The sequence below is a fragment of the Portunus trituberculatus genome, chromosome 15 (assembly GCF_017591435.1).
Source record: "Portunus trituberculatus isolate SZX2019 chromosome 15, ASM1759143v1, whole genome shotgun sequence".
In the NCBI taxonomy this organism is placed as follows: Eukaryota; Metazoa; Arthropoda; class Malacostraca; order Decapoda; family Portunidae; genus Portunus; species Portunus trituberculatus.
The window spans coordinates 7,792,342-7,811,757 of record NC_059269.1 but is presented as its reverse complement, the minus strand read 5'-3'; the positions used below and the strand labels follow the sequence as shown (position 1 = coordinate 7,811,757).

The 19,416-nt window shown below is 39.3% G+C and overlaps 1 protein-coding gene and 1 long non-coding RNA gene across 4 annotated transcripts in view; one reads left to right on the top strand and one right to left on the bottom strand.

Annotated features, from left to right (window-relative positions):
• LOC123504099 overlaps window positions 1-19,416 on the top strand; it is a 279,550-nt gene that overhangs the window by 179,611 nt on the left and 80,523 nt on the right. Inside the window, exon 5 of the long non-coding RNA XR_006674703.1 lies at window positions 2,311-2,391. This is a non-coding gene — a long non-coding RNA (uncharacterized LOC123504099). The remainder of the gene's footprint in view (window positions 1-2,310; window positions 2,392-19,416) is intronic.
• The window catches only part of LOC123504098 (cell adhesion molecule 2-like), a 247,424-nt gene that overhangs the window by 188,630 nt on the left and 39,378 nt on the right, over window positions 1-19,416 (bottom strand). The window lies entirely within an intron of this gene.

Below are 19,416 nucleotides of genomic sequence, written 5' to 3'. Positions count from 1 at the left end.
AGAGAGAGAGACGAACAGACAGGCACAGGAAGACAAAACAAAATAGACACACAAAAGCAGCCAGACAAAAACCGACAGACAGACAGACAGACAGGCAGACAGAGAGGTAGGTAGACAAAGAGGAACAAAGAAAAAAATAATTAATTGAAAATATATTCATGTGCATCATAGTGTCATTCAAAGCGAGACAAGCATTTCACCACCAAACTTTCTATCTGATCTGACTACCACCACGAGACGGAGAGGAAATGAATAAGTGAACAGCTCTCCCTCCGTGGCTCGCTTCTCTTCACACTCCGCAGACATGAAGACTTTGAGGCAGAAAGTAAGACTTCCTCTATCACTAATTCAAGAGACAGTGCTAAACAAGTTGAGTGAGTGTACGTCATCTCACCTGTCCAATGACCTGTAAATGTCAAGCAGCCAGCCATCCTCCCACCCAGCCAGCCAGCCAGCCAACCAGTCAGTGGAGTGAGTGCTCACAGGCTCCACATTGAAGTGAAATCCAATTAATGCAATAATTTTTTTTATTCCTCTCTTCCTTAAAACAGTGGTGTGATCCTTGCATTGCCGCATTTCACTCTGACATCAGCAATAATCGACACAGTTCGTGATGATACGACCCGCCAAATTACAAGAGTGAGAGATTCATGATCCGGCACCGTATAATTTAATCTTTTTTGATGATGACACCGGGAGAGGGTGTTCAGCCGCGGTGAAGCGTCTGTCACCCGCACTGAGCTATGCCTCACCCTCCTGATGCTTCATTGGGGGTGTACGCCTGAATTAATTTTCCCCCTTCAATCTCTTTCATTCTACTTCATACGCTTTCACACATCCTTACTTAAAGCCCGCATATGGAAGAGGCAACGATGTATCTCGGCAGTACGTTTTAAGCCTTTTCTCTTTGTCTATTAGGTACTTTTACTTCAGTCCTTCCGATACCAGCAATACTTCGCAAGCCACTTGATATGGCAGGAAGCAACACATTATAAGTGAGAAGTAAGGTTAGAACATGAAAGGAGGAACACAGCCAGGAAGTTACGTTGCTATTTCACTCTGTCTCCTCAAGATCGCCTGTAGAAAAGAACACGAGACTTATGGATAGTAATACCTTCTGAACCAGGCATGCTAGCAGACTTCAAATCAAAGGATACGGAAGGTGAAGGGAAGAGCGCGGACAGGAAGCGAAGCATGAGGAGCACCGTAGCTGTACTGGACAACAGCACTACTGGGAACATATTCATCACTACTCCCCCTCACCCACACCTTCCCCTAGCCCTCCCCGCCACTCTGCCACTCCGCCACTCCGACCTCGAACACCTCGGAAATAAACTGGTGCAGGTCAGACAATCAGATAACATGCGATCATTTTTCCTACTTTTTTCCCGGCACCTTTTTTTTTTTTCTCTCACTCCCTCTCCCTCTCTTTCACTTTTTTCTTTTTTTGTATCGAGCTATCACCGTCAATCTCACTGGGCATCGTTATATCTGCTGTTCGATTAACATTCAGAATTTCCAATATATCATTATGCACACTTTATATCGCGGCTTCCCAAAGTGCGAGTTTTACGTGAAAAAAGAAAAATTCGCCGTGATTTGGTGAGACCCGCAACCAATTGTGTTCCTGTGGATTTTCTTAGAAGTCGACTCAGTTCTTTGTTTTCCTGCCGAGGGTCTGAAGGGAGGGATTTGGGAGGGAGGTGGGGAGATGAGGAAGGGTTCGGGGGGGGTGTAGAAAGTGAAGGGTTACGTGTGTGTGTGTGTGTGTGTGTGTGTGTGTGTGTGTGTGTGTGTGTGTGTGTGTGTGTGTGTGTGTGAGAAGGAAAGACAGCACGTGTTCTTGTGCGTGTTTGTACGCGTGTAATAAGAATGTCATTGAGAGAGAGAGAGAGAGAGAGAGAGAGAGAGAGAGAGAGAACGACGCACGTAATGTAGTCTTTTCTAAAAATGCAGATCATACTAACAGATATACCGTGAGTAGTTTGTACCCTGAAATACTTAACCTTGCTTGGCGTGAGTGTGAAATAGGTAAAGGGTACAACAACACACACACACACACACACACACACACACACACACACACACACACACACACACACACACACACACGGGGCTCAGGTGTATCTGGGTTGTTTAAAGAGAAAATATTTAGGAAGAGAAGCGGTAATAAAAAATGTTTCCCTTACATCTCGAACCTTTACCATTCCTTTACACTCTCCTCGTGTCCCTCTCTCTCCCTCTGTGCCGTCCCCTCCCTTCCCCTCCCTTCCTTCTGTTATGCTTATATTGCCTCTCCTTCCTTTCCAGAGCCTACAGGAGACTCTTCAGCGTATATTCAGTGGAAGGAAGACATATATTAGATACTTAGAACAATATATTAAGAAAAATGTGAGTATGATTAAGTTTTTGTTGTTTTCTGTGTTTTTATTTCTCTCTCTCTCTCTCTCTCTCTCTCTCTCTCTCTCTCTCTCTCTCTCTCTCTCTCTCTCTCTCTCTCTCTCTCTCTCTCTCTCTCTCTCTCTCATCAATCTTTCCATCAATACTATATACCCGCCACACATTTCTCACATCCGGTGCCACACAACATTTTGTGTGTGTGTGTGTGTGTGTGTGTGTGTGTGTGTGTGTGTGTGTCGATTCCTGTTCTTCCATCATATATTTTTTCTTTTCATCATCATTAACGATAACTGATCACCTTCCTCCAGCGGTAGCATTGCATATTACCTGTCACCACACTCATCACATCACCTGCATCACACACACACACACACACACACACACACACACACACACACACACACACACACACACACACACACACACACACACACACACACACACACTACAAAGATCAGCATATCCCGTCTTACTTAGGTAGAAATTTGACAAGTTATGGTAAATACAATTGATTTCATGTATGTTTTCCATTTTCGTCCCTTTAAGAAGCTAAATAGATCTAAAGAAGTCTTCAAATTGCGTTCTCTATAAGCGTGTAAGGGAGCCAGTGGATTAGACAAACGTGTGGCTGCGTGCAATAAGACTGTGATAGGTTAGGAAAATGGATGTTTCTCATTTCACTGGCTCATCTATTTTGGTGGGGACTGTAACTTTCTTTGATCTTGAACGTGGATACCAATACGTATTATGCGCTGGAAATGAGGTTGCTGATGATGATTGTAGTAGTAGCAGTGGTGGTGGTGGTGGTGGTGGTGGTGGTGGTGAGGGAGTGAATTAGTGGGTTCTTGGTATGTTGTTATATTGTCATCACCATTAGTTCATCGCTTTGTTTGTTTTTTATTATTGTTTATGTTTAAGTATTCATCATTAATAGTTACCAGTCATCATTCATCATCCCTCACCAACAGCCACCACCTTTTCCATCACCATCAAAATCATCACCACCACCACAACAAGAACAACACCAACATTACCCACCACATCACCACAAACACCATCACCACAACAGCATTCACTACTACCACCACTACCACTCACCACTCGCTCACCAGTCTCATCACCAGCACTCACCACTACCTATCAGCACCAGCTCAGTATTTAGCCGGCGTGATAGAGCCATTCTTCAATCTGCCAGCCGCTCAGCCTGTTCCCAATGAAGCGCAAAATTGAAAGTTCGCCAATGTGTTTTTGGAAATTCCCTAAGCACGTTATCTACCGGACGAGACGAAAAGGGGAGGAGAAGGAAAAGGAAAAATGATAATAAGGAAGGGAAGAGGAGTGATTGCAGGAAAGGGGAGAAGGAAAAGGAAAAATAGTAATCACGAAGGGAAGAGGAGTGATTGCAAAGTAAGGAGTGGGAGAGTTCGAAGGAAGTGTGGAGTTTGGAGGTAAAAGGGAGAAGGGAAGTGTGTTGGGGGTGTGTGAGGGGGAAGAGGAGGTGGAGTAAAAGAAAACGTGCCTATTACTCGATCATTTTCTCGGAGGTGAACTGGAAATGCCTGAATTCACTCTTTCCTTTTTTTCCTCTATTTCTTTCTTTTTTTTTTTTGAGCTTTGAAGTTTTTTTTTTTTTTTTTTTCAATGACTACTGGGATATCGAAGCGCTGGGATTTTTCCTCTTTTTATTTAGGTATCAAACAACCTCTGTCATTCCTCCTTGGTCTTGTTTTCTTTCTTTCCATCGATTTGTTGTAGTTTTTTTTATTTTCTTACTTTTACGTTCATCACAAGGTCTGACGTAACGTTATGTGCCAATGTTTAATAATTCCTGTTTTTTTTTCTCGCTTGTTTTTTTCAGTATGTTTTAGGGGGAGGGCGGAAGGCGATATTGTTATATCGACATTCATTGTAGTTTTCATGACAGTGGAAAGGTATTATTCTCTCTCTCTCTCTCTCTCTCTCTCTCTCTCTCTCTCTCTCTCTCTCTCTCTCTCTCTCTCTCTCTCTCTCTCTCTCTCTCTCTCTCTCTCTCTCTCTCTCTCTCTCTCTCTCTCTCTCTCTCTCTCTCTCTCTATATATATATATATATATATATATATATATATATATATATATATATATATATATATATATATATATATATATATTATGTATTCATCTATCTGTATCTTTATTTTCTATTTATCAATGGTCTATCTACTTATTTATCTATTAATCTTCTTCTCTTTCATTTATCTATCAGTCAATCTATTTATCTATTCATCTATCTTTCTCTCTATCTGTGGAAGTGTGCGTGCTTTCGGCCTCTGTCAGACCTCCTGCCACACAGAGAAAGCATTTCGACACTCCGTCACCTAAGTTCCTCCTCTGTTTTTTTCCCGCGTAAGTTTTGACGCCGCAAAATTAAGCGCTTGACGTATGAGTGTTTCTTTTCCGTGGTAGTGAGGGGTTCATGCGGTATGACTTTTGTGTATCTAATTTCTCTTAATTTTTTCAATAAACTTGAATATTTGTTTTAGAAAATTTGTTACCGTAGTGTTTCTTGAAATGCATATAGTTTTATACGCTTCTTATTTTACACGTAGTTTTATAAGCATGTTTTTATAGTTATTTTCTTATTGTTTTTATCACAGGAATGAGAAGTTTGTGATGTGTTTTTTCCTTAATATTTTTTTCTCCTTTGCAAATTACTGGATGCTTTATCTTACCTCAATATTTTCTGTTAATTTATTGGTTTCCTTTTTAAAATCAAAGCTTACTTGTCCCTTGCCATGAATTTGTTTGTGATTTTTTTTCTTAATTACTCCAGTTTCTTGTTTTCATATACGCCAATTCATCTCTTCCAAAAAAATTACTTTATCTCTGTCATATTTTCTCTCTCTATTCTACGTGAACTCATAACCAGCTTTTGCTTCGCGCCATCTCCTCGCCCGCGCCGTTCCTTGATCCAGTGGCGGCAAGCTTGTGCACGTTTACTGCTTCTTGCCCGTCTCCTTGTTCCTTATGGTCATGTGGCCGCGTCCCACTTCTAGCTGGTATCCTCGGGTGGGTAAGGTTCTCAGCGCCCCAATGCAGTTCTGGGAAACGGAATCGAAACGTCATTTTGGTTTTATTACGGCGATGCTCAGACGCGTTTGTTGCAATGTACAGAGGTGTGTGTTTCTGCTTCCCTCCCGCTGATGGTAATTGAAACAGTATCAGATTAAGTGTAGGGTAAAGAGTCAAGTCTCCCTGTGTTTCATCGTATATTTTTTCATTTATATTCGTGCCACTTCTAGCAGGGAGTATTTCACACACACACACACACACACACACACACACACACACACACACACACACACACACACACACACACACACACACACACACACACACGTAATTACTCCCTGGCCTTCCACTGACTGACAATTGAGGAGCTGTGATTAGACATGAAAAGAATTCCTCTTGGTCGATTATAAGGCCTGACCCAAAGAAAAGAAAATAACGCTAACTTAAAACACTGAAAGGTCAAGGCAGAGAGAGAGAGAGAGAGAGAGAGAGAGAGAGAGAGAGAGAGAGAGAGAGAGAGAGATCCATAAAATAAGGTTTAACAGATACAGGTAGAAAGATTTTTTGTTGCACCGATAGAGACATGACCACTGCTCAAAATAAATAACAGAAAATGCTCGCTCTTCCCTGTCTCGTGAAAAGAAAAAAAAATGTAAAAAAAAATTCTGAAGCCTAAAACGAAAAAAATAACTAATCTTAGATGTTAAAGTTTCCTTTGATGAATAATTCAAGTCATGGGAAGAATCTACGGGAAATAGAGGAAGGAACACACATTTTGTTTATCACTTAAGCGAGAAAACCATAATGTAAGATGATGACCAACTTTTACTTTAGAAATATGAATACAGGACACAAGGGGGTGAGTAGCAATGGTTCAAGTGAGGTGTCTAGAACATCGAGATATATACAGGCACTTTAATGGAATTGAGAATATGGAAATAGCCGTAGAAAAATTAACCAAAGAAAATTAGTGATAGTATGAAAAGAAAATGAATGAAAGGAGGAATATGAGATTAACTATAAATAATAAAAAAAAAATAGTAGTACAATGAATATAATCCCAAAAATAACCAGTAAAAAGAGTAATTAAAGGTGAGAAATTGTAGTTAAAAATCAAAAGCTGTTCCCCGTAAAACAACATCGATACAAAACACGGCTTTGAATGTAAGAGTAATAAGTAAATAGCCATTAGAAAAACACTGTACCGTCACTAAGAAGCTGAAGTGATTAGCTGAGAGGAACGTCTTACTAGTCTATCATTTTTGTCCTTACGGTTTTTTATCCTTGTTTTTTTTTTATTGCTTCCTTATATGATGATTTTTCTCTGTACTAAAGAAGATTTTTTTTGTATTATAATTTTAGGAAATGAAGGACAAACATCATAAATTTTGGAGCTTGTTTAATGGAGTAGAATTTAAGAGGAGCAGACTTTGTTGTTTTCTGTTTGAGAATTTAATTGAGGATTTTTTCTCTTCTTGGCATTAGACAGAAAAAAGAAAAAAAAAAGGAAATAAAAGACTCTGTAAAGGAAGATATTTTTTCTAATCTCTGTTAGCTGGAAAAGACTACAAGGTAATCCCTTTCGACTTTCAAAATAAGAAAAAGCTGTCAAAGTACATTACCATTATATCAAAATGCAGCTGAGAGACAAAAAAAAAATAAAGAACGACAATTTTGAACACATTTTTTTCAATTTTTCTTTTAGGTGGTAAAAAACTACAATGTAATTCCCTTTTTTGCTTTCATTATAAGAAAAAAACTGTCAAAGTACATTACCATTATATCAAAATGTATCAGATAGAAAAAAAAAAAGTAACGAACGTCAATTTGAACCGAGGAAAGACCGCAACATTTTCCCTTCCCTATTCCTTAAAAACCGTAAAAAAAAAAAAAAAAAACCAAAGAAAAAAAAAGTTTATAACCGACTTAAAAACATGACATATAGTTCTGCGTTCCCTGTCCTTAGAATTCTCCATCAGGTGACGTGATACACAGAGGTTAACACGGACAAAGATTAGAGAAAAACAGACACAGATGCGCATAAAACTCAGGAATTGTTTTTGGGGGATTGGGTGAAATTCAAGTGGGTCAGTTAGGTGAAAGGTCCGTTGTGAGTAATGAATGACCGTTGCATAGTGAATCAGACTGCAGCGTGTGTCCTTGTATGGAGGGGGCAGGGACTGAAACATTAAGAGAGAGAGAGAGAGAGAGAGAGAGAGAGAGAGAGAGAGAGAGAGAGAGAGAGAGAGAGAGAGGGAGGCAGGAATAATTAATGAGCAGAGGAAGGAATACATAGATGCATATATTGATACAGAGAGAGAGAGAGAGAGAGAGAGACAGTTTGACAGACACAAAACCAAAATCACAGAAATAGACAGACAGACAGACAGACAAACTGACAGACAAAGACCGATATATACACGATATATAGACGCAATATAGCCGTAAAATAGATATGAGAATTAAAAGGCAAATATGATAATAATTGACGTCACAAAGATTTAAAAAAAAAAAGTTTATAAAATCGCCAGACTGGTTTATTATAATGATGATATAATAGTGAAGCACATCTCCAGGTTATACAAAGGTAAGTAAATTATCCCTCTATTAATAAAAGGCAAGTGAGATGTAACATTACTTTTTTTTTATCATTTTCTAACATTTTTATTAATTCTTCTGTAATACATCCTGAGAGTGGCATTGTAAGTGGTCTCTCTCTCTCTCTCTCTCTCTCTCTCTCTCTCTCTCTCTCTCTCTCTCTCTCTCTCTCTCTCTCTCTCTCTAGATGACTCATTAACACATAGAAAATAACATTGTGCAGGTTTAATTATTGCGAAATCTTGAACACTTCCTTATCGACATAAAATGAAGTGTAACAAACAATTTCGAGGCTGCGGTGTTTAACGTGTAATTAAGCCGGCATTGTGGTCCTTGTTGCCGTGCGTGGCGGTGTATCGACATTCCCTCAGGGCGCGTAGTACACAGACAGGTTGGGTCCTTTACGAAGCTACCCTTGTGTTTAAACATGCTTGGGGCTTTCATAAGGACAGTCTTCAAAGGACAGATAGATGATTAGTCTGCTTATATCGTATGGTTTTTTTTAATGATGATATAGAATCTAGTTGAATTATCACTGAAATCATGAATCATCCATAAATATCCCCAATAACTTCCTTTAACGTTTATATCAAGTGGTATGGATGAGATGGTGAAGCGTTTGAAAGTCCGTATTTGTTTTTCTTTGCTACGGTCGTACGTCTTCATGAGCTGAGTGATTCGCAAGTGGTAGTGTTAGTTAATAGCGAAGGAAAACTGCTTTAGGATATAGAGAAGCAGTACTCTCCATAGCTTTTCAATGATGACTTTATATCGCGAGTTTTGTTACACCACTAACTCAGTTGTCTTGTCTCTCAACTTGAACTAATAACCGTTTTCCCTGCCTAGCTTTCTTCATTCCTTACATTCCTTCATATATACTTCTCAATCTCAAATTTCAACGAAAGAAGTAGAAACACTAAGCGATTGTTACAAAATTTCGATGTAGGTAAACTTGAAGAACAAACAACTCATTTCCCTTCTACTTTCCTTCTTCCGGCTTCCGTAAACATTTTCCGCTAATTTCTTTTTTCGTGATAGAATAAAGCGTAAAATGGGTAATGGGTCTAGGGAGATGTTATGGAATAGGAAAAAGAGTCTTAGTACTGCATCCTTTACCTCAATTGCTTCACACATCCAATGCCGCACAAAATTTATATCATGTAATAAACCATTTCTTGACTCATACCAAGTGCATATCTTCAATTGATCATCGTCTTGTTCTCAAAAGCATGACCACCGTATATTTCTTACATTGTTTTAGGCAAGGTTAGGTTATTGAATGCTAGGTTGGATTGTCCCGATATTTCCCTTATAAGTAGACGGAAATGTCTTGTGGGATTAAAAAAAAGATTCGCGTTACACTGAGCAGCGGGCATCCATCTCAGTCCGTGGCCAGGCTCCTGCTGATACGTGATTATTCATGTGTACAGTACATTAAGTTTCACCTCTCGCTCTTCTCTACTCCTTCACAAGCAATGAGGGAAATGTATATTGGTAAGTATATCTCATTACTTGAAGAATCATACTTGAATGTCTGGTTGAGTTTATGAAGTTTAGTAGTTTGTATCTAAATTGTCTAATCGTCACGTGAACTCTCGGGAAAAACAAAAGGTGCCGTGACTGGAATTTTTCACCTAAATGATTCCTTAAGATATTCTGCCATGTACAGTGTTTAACCTTTCACCGTAACATACAATTCAGATGCAACACCGATAGTATGACTTTAGATATACTTAGGAGTAAATTGTCTTATTTATATGCGTTTGGTGAAAGTAAGTAGGTTGCTATGTTTGCAGCGCCGTTGAAGTTGTTGTTTCAGACTTGGTGTTGCATCGTCTCTTGCCCATAATTAACAAAGCATTGGATTAGGCTAATCTTCCGGCGGGGTTACCGGTAGTGTCAGACCTTTCGTTAGTTTTCTCAGCATGCAATTAGAGTATTTTGTCCTTGAGCTACAAATGCGTTATTCGTTGAGGCCAGGTTGATTTTCTTTCCTTAGCTATAGAGAATATTAGCACAACTGAGGAAATAAGTCGACGCATTTTTTCTAGCATGTACTTTGTATTTAGTGAATTGCTGTTTCGGCTTTTTTTATGAATATATTCTTTATATGTATTAATTTTTGTTCCTTCTTTCTGTTTGTTTGTTTGTTTTTAATGTTTACTGTGTTTAGCCTTCGCACGTAATATATAAAGAATGTCATTACATTTGCCCTCGTGCTGGTGGTGTCGGCGCACGGCAGCGGAGAAAGGGAACACTTGTAGGTGATCGTTACTGTGGTTCAATTATCGTGTAAAAACAAAGAGCACCACCACCACCATTGCCGCGCTCACTATAAACTCCCGAGCTGTAACCTTCGCGCTCGCCTGGTGGTAAGAGGACCTTCGAAGCACCGTCCCGCAAGGGAAGAGAAAAAATAAAAACCTAAACTCTAGAGTTCCATATAAACTTTTTTTACGAGGTAATCCTGAGGGCATTAAAGGTTGGTGTAAGAGAGGCGGGCCTCGAAGCGGGCGAAAGAGGGCTTTAGGAGCGCAATAGACCACACAAGTACCACTGGCCAGTTATCGGTGGATGCTCGAGCACCCGTTCAACAGGTCTCAACCTAAACTAAAGCGGATATTTTCCCTCCAGCGCCACCCCTCGTGAAGGCAGCTTCCGCCACCCATTTGCCGCACACTGACAGGGAATGGCTACGTGTGCGACGCTAGCACAGGTGTACAGCCTAGAGATGTCGCCGTTTTGAGTTCCTGGGGCGAAGGACAGCACCCAAAATCGCGGCCTATCGAGGATGGAGAGGAGCTGCCACACCGCCACCGTCATCACGCCTACTTGGTGCCGTCTGGTGCTCTCACATCGAGCAGCAAACACGAAGTGTTCGACGCTGCAGGTTCGCAAATAGTCCTTCATTGCAGTGAAATGAAGGTTGAAATAAGTGGCCAAAAAGAGCTAGTTCTACTGAAACTGCAACGCAGGCTCATCTTATAGGGAATGAATGCTTGTTATGCAGCATAGTATTTCATTTTATTTTGCAGCAGAAAGCATATGAAGTGATATAATGTATGACAACTATTACCAAATGTCTGAATCTAGTCTTCAAACGAATTGATTAATCCTCAATAGAAATGTAACGGATAGGTTGATTGATTACATTTAATACGTCGCAATAGAAGCATTATATACGGTGCCATTGGAGAAGAGATGCTAAGTGAAAATACACTTCTTTGATCATCAGGTTCAAACTTGATGCGCTAGACGGGCAGCCGCGGCCTGCTGATCCGCTATTCACGAGAACAATTCTTGCAAAGTGAAGTGTAATATCTTCTTTACTTCATACTGCATGCAGTGGGATTACAAGTATACAACCAGTGATGAAATCCAAAACTCGTCAAACAGATGCATTGTATGCCATGTAGTGATTTTTGTGTTGTTCTCATTTATCTAAAACTGCCATTTGTTGATTTCATTAAGCTAAAAGTATATGTATCACTTTCACTGACGATATCAAAGTGCTATATATAATGTTATACAAAACAATTTGTCAATTATAAACGGAAGCCTGCAATGTAAGTAGTGAATTCATTCCACTCGTACCACCTGCGAGACGCTTTCCTGAGATACTAGTATAAAAACGTAAAGTGACATTGTACGTTTCCACTTAAGCTTCATTAGTTATACCGGATTGAAGTAAATTACAGTATTAAAACAGTTTTCTCTACTAGTAAAAGAACAATTTCCATTTATCTTTCATTCATTCTTCACATGCAAGAAAATTTTCCTCCCGTAGAATTTTTACAAAATTCACAGAAAACACTTCCAAGGTAAGGTAACACGTACGCGTATTTTGAAGTACCATTATAATACAATTATTGATATTCTCAACTTCAAAGATTCAGTTTACTTAATACCTCTGTGCAATGGATCTTCCTAATGACAGAAGTTTGTCACATATTGATATAAAGCAAAACATCCACCTATGCTCGTGGCTGTCAGCAAAGTAAGTTCTACAATGCGGGCAGCAGGTTGCGTGTCTCACGCTGTACTCAGCAGCCTGCGTGGCCTTTTTCAAGATAAGATTACAGGTGTTAGTAAGGACCTGGCTGACAGTGAAATTGTAATTCTTCATTTAGTTACACGCACTTCTCTCTCAAATCATGATGTCACAAGGTAGTCCACGAGTGACAAAAACTAAAAGGAAATTACAACTGAATCATGCGAGGCAGCTTTCATAATAGCCTTACAGGTAAACAGTTAATTTGCATACAAATCAAAACAAGAAGGCACTTAGAGGAAGCAGCCCTCCAATAACCATGACGGAAATCTGTGGAAGACTTTAAAAATCCTGGATCCACATCAATATTCAGATCCACATTAAAATTTAATTAATTGTTCTTAGCCAAGACCAACTTTTCCACCAAATTTCATTGGAATCCTTTGACAACCTTTATTTTAGAATATCTTGCAGGGGAAATAACAGACAGGCAGACTCCTAGGTAGTAATATTAGTTTACCACAGGGGCGCATAACATTCTTTAGTAGATGTAGGACACAAGTGTGAAGACTTGTTGCTAAATTAGAGGACTTTGACGGAAGAAAAAAATTATAATGGGAATACAGCATGGACAATTTCACTAAACCAAGACATCAAGAATATCTGACTCTCCTCCTCATAGAATCCTCATAACATCATAGAAGAGGAAGCAATCTAAAGACGAGCATGTTTTGGAAACGCAGAGGAACGCTATGAAAAAAATTGACTTCAACTATGGTATGCGTATATTTAATATTCTGCCAACTGCCGAGACAAATAGAAAATGGAAAACAAATACCAAGTCAAAACAAGATAGGATAGACTCACAAATATGACAAATTAGAAGTGTTTATAACAGTAGAATCGTGGGTAGTGATAAGAGAATAGTCATGATAAGTTTTAGTGGGCACACAAAATTATTACTGTTCAAACATTCAGACATGTTGGAGGAGGAGGTGAAAAGAAACACAGGTATAAGGAGGTGAGTTTGCTCTTTTCACTTCTTCCTCCAACCAGCGAAACTAGTCGGGAGTAAACTCACCTCCCTGCACCTGTGTTTCTTTTCACCTCCTCCCACAAAATTATTATCGTTACTATAAAACGACAAAATTAAATACGCTAAACTAAGAAAGAGAAAAGAGAGAAATCCCAAACGTTAGAAGTGAGAAGTACATACAATAGTGGGATAGTGGGCAGTGGTAAGAGGATAGCTGTAAGAAACTTCCTACAGTGTTCAGACAAATCAATGACTAATAATGAAAGCAGGAAAACTAGAAGATCCAACAAACGAAGCACAGTTACATCCCACACCAATGATCTTTGTTGACAAGGGCATTAACAGACCGTGGGAAGCGATGAGCAGCATTACCAACACACAGAGGACAAAAAAAGAACCTACATTAAATCCCTGAGAGTAATCATCAGATCTCGAGACCATCGCAAGGAGTAATTAAGCTAAACTGTCTTTTACTTTGACCATTTAAGAAAAAATAACACTCCCCACAGGCTTTACAAAAAGTGAGAAAGAAAGAGCAGTAGTACAACAAAAATAGAACATAGAACCCTTTACCATATCCATTAAAACTCAAGATCAACGCAAGGTGTAATTACGATAATTTTTTTACTAGTTCAAACATTTAAAAAAAAAAAAAGTACTTCTCACAGGATTACAAAACGTGGGAAGGGATGAGCAGTACTACCAACCGAAATGAAACCCTTTACTCATCATATCCATTAAGACTCAAGATCAACTCAAGGTATAATTAACCCATTCAGTACTGGGACTCATTTCTACCTTGAGTTTTGGGTGTGATTAGACGATTTTATTGACATTAGTAAGGGTCTATGGAGGTCAAGAGATTAATAGCAGAAGTCCTCACTATTTAAATCCCCCATAAGTTTTTGAAGCTGTATGAACTCCTCAAAAAGCAATCAGAATAGATATGAAAACGCGTCATGGTACTGAAGTTCAGCTAAACTCTATTTGTTCAAACATTTAAGAAAAAAAAAAATTCTCATAGACAAAACAAAACGTGGGAAGCAATGAGCAGTATTACGAACACCCAGAAGACAAAAAATAAAACATTGAACGCGTAACCATATCCATCAAAACTCAAGATCAACACAAGGAATAATAAAGCTAAATTCTCTTCTAGGTCAATCATTTAAGAAAAAAAAAAAAAAAACACTCATAGGTTCTCCCATTGCCGCAGTTGAGGAGAGAGAAAGAGAGTTGGTGGTGTTGTGGGGGCGGGGAGGAGGGGCGAAGGGCATTGTTTATCTAAGCTGCGTCTCCATTTGGCAATTGGTCGAGAAAGACGATGGAGGTGAGCTTGTCGAACTCGAGTCTCACAATTTTCAGTTCGTTGTTTGTGAGTGCGCCGCTAGGGAATTAAAGTTGCCCATTAGAAGTTGGGATGTGCGATGTTATTTGAGTTGGGGAAATATGAGAGAGAGAGAGAGAGAGAGAGAGAGAGAGAGAGAGAGAGAGAGAGAGAGAGAGAGAGAGAGAATGTTAATAAAGGGTTAAAAGCAAGTGAGAAGAGTAGACAAAAGTGGACGTGAAGTTTGGGAAAGGGAGTTATAGGAGAGAGAGAGAGAGAGAGAGAGAGAGAGAGAGAGAGAGAGAGAAGAGAGAGGAGAGAGAGAAGAGAGAGAGAGAGAGAAACAAGGAAGAAAGGAGAAAGGGAAGGAAGGAAAAAAATGCGGAGATACACAAAGCTGAAGGATCTACCTAAGAGAGAGAGAGAGAGAGAGAGAGAGAGAGAGAGAGAGAGAGAGAGAGAGAGAGAGAGAGAGAGAGAGAGAGAGAGAGAGAGAGAGAGAGAGAGACTATTGGCCTACTTAAACGCGCATAAGTAAGACAGTAATTCCAAACGAAAGAATATAATAGAAATTCCTCGGCGAAGGAAACCTCATTGCATAAATCATTACAAGAGGTCGAGACAAGACAACATTGCCGGAAGAACAACCTCCTACCAGCTCCTCTAGTTGCCTCCTAAAGCCTCTTACCCATCCTACGTACTTGTCTCTCCGTGTCCAGCTAGACTGCCATCTCTTGTTTCTCCCAGGCTCCACTCAGCTGCCTCTTACTGTCTCTCATATCCGCTTAAGCCTCGTCTCCGTCTCTCCTCGCTGGTCGCCGCTGCTTGATGCGACACTGAAGGCACACGTTTCACTTGGGAAGCATTTTTTTTTTTTTTTTTTTTTTTTGTGGTGGTGGCGGTGGTGCTCCTCCTGTGATGATCTGTACGGGTGGTTGTGGTGGTGGTGTGGTGGTGGTGGTGGTGATGGTGGTGGTGCTTGTTGTTGTGGTATTGTTTCGTCTTTTCTTTTTTCTTCTTCTTCTTCTTCTTCTTCTTCTTCTTCTTCTTCTTCTTCTTCTTCTTCTTCTTCTTCTTCTTCTTCTTCTTCTTCTTCTTCTCTCTCTCTCTCTCTCTCTCTCTCTCTCTCTCTCTCTCTCTCTCTCTCTCTCTCTCTCTCTCTCTCTCTCTCTCTCTCTCTCTCTCTCTCTCTCTCTCTCTCTCTCTCTCTCTCTCTCTCTCTCTCTCTCTCTCTCTCTCTCTCTCTCTCTCTCTCTCTCTCTCTCTCTCTCTCTCTCTCTCTCTCTCTCTCTCTCTCATCACTAAAACACCAAAACGTGGCAGTGTACAAGAGAAAATAAAAAAAGACATACATACATACACACATACATCCACATAAACAACCAACAAACACACTTTCATAACAACAACAACAACAACAACAACAACAACAACAACAACAAAAATATAAGCACTCTGGCAAGTATAAAAAATATATAAAATGCAGGAGGAAAGATTGAAAAAGGAAGAAAAAATACACACTTTTAAAACTCCCCCACATTTTGATTTACTCGACTTTGCTGATCGTTCAGAGACTAATTTTTTGGAGCAGATTTGTGGCCAGGGCTGAAGGGATGGAGGGAGGAAGGGAAGAGAGATAGGGAGGTTGGGAGGCAAGGTTCATCTCAGGAGTAAACACAGAGTAAAGTCGAGGAGTAAGTTTCCCTGTTGGTGAGCCGGTAAGGGTTGTGACGAGAGCTATCCGTGTGGAGGGAGGAGCGGAGGAGTATCCCGCTGAGAGGGAGGGAAGGCAAGGAATTGAGAGTAACGGGTGAGGAGGGAGGCAGAGGAAGGAATGATGGGAGATAATAAAGATACGCTAAGAAATCAGAGCATTGGAGGAAAAATGGATAAGGCTTTCACAATTTTTCCGAGCTGTAGAGTGGATGAGTGTGTGTGATTGGGTGAGAGAGAGAGAGAGAGAGAGAGAGAGAGAGAGAGAGAGAGAGAGAGAGAGAGAGAGAGGTTAAACACAATATATTTTTCTCTATACCAAGATATTATAGAGGATTTAGTCAAGCTCCATTTGATACCGGTTGTTTTAGTATTGTAACATCTAGTTCGATTGACTGAGGTAACCAAAAATAGTGTCAGTACTAGTCAAATAGTTAATGAGTCCCTTGGTGTAGTCCTGAATCTGTTACAAGGAAGCCACACAGTAATAATGATGTTGATTGGCTTAATATCTTTTATGGAAACTCAAGCTGCGTGAATTCCACGGATGAAAATTACTTCGCACATATTAACTTTCCCATACTTAACCCTTCTACTGTTGCGGTCACCTTTGCTGCGCCTACTATTCGTACCGCTGTAAAAAACTAAAATGTTTGCCTAAAAAGTTATAAAAGTATTTGCTTATGAAAATGTTTGTTTAGTACTGAATCATTTGATATAAGTAGCATAACCTAATCTGACCTAATCTTACGTTACAATCTGACTTAATTCATTGTTACAGTGATCAATGAGGTGTACTTTGATTATAGTTATGGACAGGTATACTTCTTTTTCTAATTACTATTTGTTTCTTATTGACTACGCCTCAAGCTTCCTTTCTTCTGCTTGCAAGAGGTATTCAAGGACCATTACCAATATTTCACCTTCCCGTAATCTTCTTAATGTCGACTAATGGAAAATATTGAAAGTAAACTTGAGGATGTGGACTTATGATTGGAACAGAAAATATAAACCCAACGCAGTGTTATAATAGAAAGCGGAGTGAAACAGAAAATATTTAGCAAAAGTAGTAATACAAGAATATAATAGGAAAATAAAATAAAATAAAAGGAACAGTAATCGAAATATTCACCCTTGCAGACACACACACACACACACACACACACACACACACACACACACACACACACACACACACACACACACACACACACACACACACACACACACACACACACAGGATGACTGAGAACCCAAGACTTCAAAGTTTCTAAAGCAAGTCTCCTTCGGGAGGCGGGGCAGGTCAGGTTGCGCCGTCGCCTTTTCCATCAGTCCTTCAATATTTCTCGGCAAAACTACGCCGGTGCTCCGAGCCTCGATGTGTGCAAAGAGAGAGAGAGAGAGAGAGAGAGAGAGAGAGAGAGACTGGTAAAGGAAAGCCTTGTTCGTAATTTTTCTTCGTGGAAATTTTGGTTGTATTTGTTGAGATTTCCGTTAATTCCGCGTTATCCGGAGGCTTGGCTCTAAACAAAGGAGTTTACTTTGAAACACTGGATTGTTTTACTTAGAAAGCGATGCCGTGAAGGCGAGTAATTCAGATCATTTGTATTACCTGTGTTTTGTAATGGTTCAATAATGTGTGTTTTTTAAGCATCGTGCATGAAAATATAAGGAAGATACATATTCATTGACCTTTGCATCTCTCAATATCTATCTTTGATTATTAAAGGAAAGATGCGACTGAGAATACATTTTCTGGAATCCATACTCGTGAAACTGGAGTACAAGTATGATGTACCTTGATTAACCTTTGTGTTGCTGAAGTATTTATTAGTTGAGGAGAAACCGAGACTGGAAATGAACGTAATTGCTTTGGATTTTAATGTTCACTCGTTCCATTCAGAACACAGACTGTCTCAATGCGTCACGTACACTGCATCTTAAATATAATGAAGAAATGCTTAATAGATTCACATCCGTCTATTCAAACGTAAGTGTTTAATTGTTATATAAGTTAACTGTTTGCACTTGTATGTAGAATAGCAATGTTATATGCACTCAGAAGTTTTAGCTCAATAAAGTGTGCGAATGTGAATTATTGTATGTTGTATCATAGAAGTTACTAGTAAATTTAAAGTGATATTTATTCCCTGTCATCTTCCAGTACGTATTTTTGTAGAAGCATTGTTGTGATATTTACTGAACTCCCCTAAATCCCATTGAAAACAGTCTTTCCATTTATTTCGCTCAGAGTAACTACAGACTGAGTAATAGTGTATTTCTAAATGGCTTTAACATTTCCCGAGGCACTCATTTCTTCATCACTTTTAAGACACCGTAACTAAATATTCATACTACACAATGTTGTAACAAATGGAAAGGTTGATAACACTGTGCGAGTTATTTCCCTGAATAAAATCATATATCCCTGCTCCACTTGATAGTATTGTCTCGCAACTTGTAATATACGGAGGTTGCGCATGTAAGGCCGTCCTTGGTTGCCACACTTGAGTATTAGTTCTGGTTATGTGGTGAATGCCAATACAGCATATATACGTCCCCGTACTATGTTAAATGTAGATTTTAGTAGAGACAGTTGTAAGTTTATCCCAACACTAGTAGACATGTTCACTTTTATAAAAACAGAGATCAAGAACACTGAATTTGACGCTTTATGGTGTGTGACTATGTGATTATTTCACTTCAAAGTTAAGAAGCTTAATTATGTACGTGAATGATTCAGTAACGGTACAACCTCACTCGAAAAGAACCGGAAGTGTCTCAGTAATAATCTAGATATTGAATTCAAGCCATAATCTTGGTTCTCGTTTCACCAAAGACAACTTCTCTTGCTAATATTCACTGTGTAGGATAAGAAGAACAAGTTAACTGATATGCAATTAACCTGCTCAATACTGGGACACATTACCTTGAGATATGTGTACGATTAGACTATTTTATTGACATTAGGAAGGGTCTATGGAGGTCAGAAGATTAATAGTCAGAGTCTTCACTATTTAAATCCCTACACATGAGTTTCTGAAGCTGTATAAAATCACCAAATAGTAAGCAGAATTAATATGGAAACACGTCATGGTACTGATGAGGTTAAACTACTCAAATTTACTCCTTAATACCAGCAAATATCGAATAATTACCTTCCTTTCCTTACACTACAATTATCTACACACCTTTTTTCAATAGATCTCGAATAATTACACATTTCTTACTGACTCTTTAATGCCGATAGATCTCGAATTATTACCCCTTTTTCTTACTTTACAATCGGAGCGTGCGTGGACG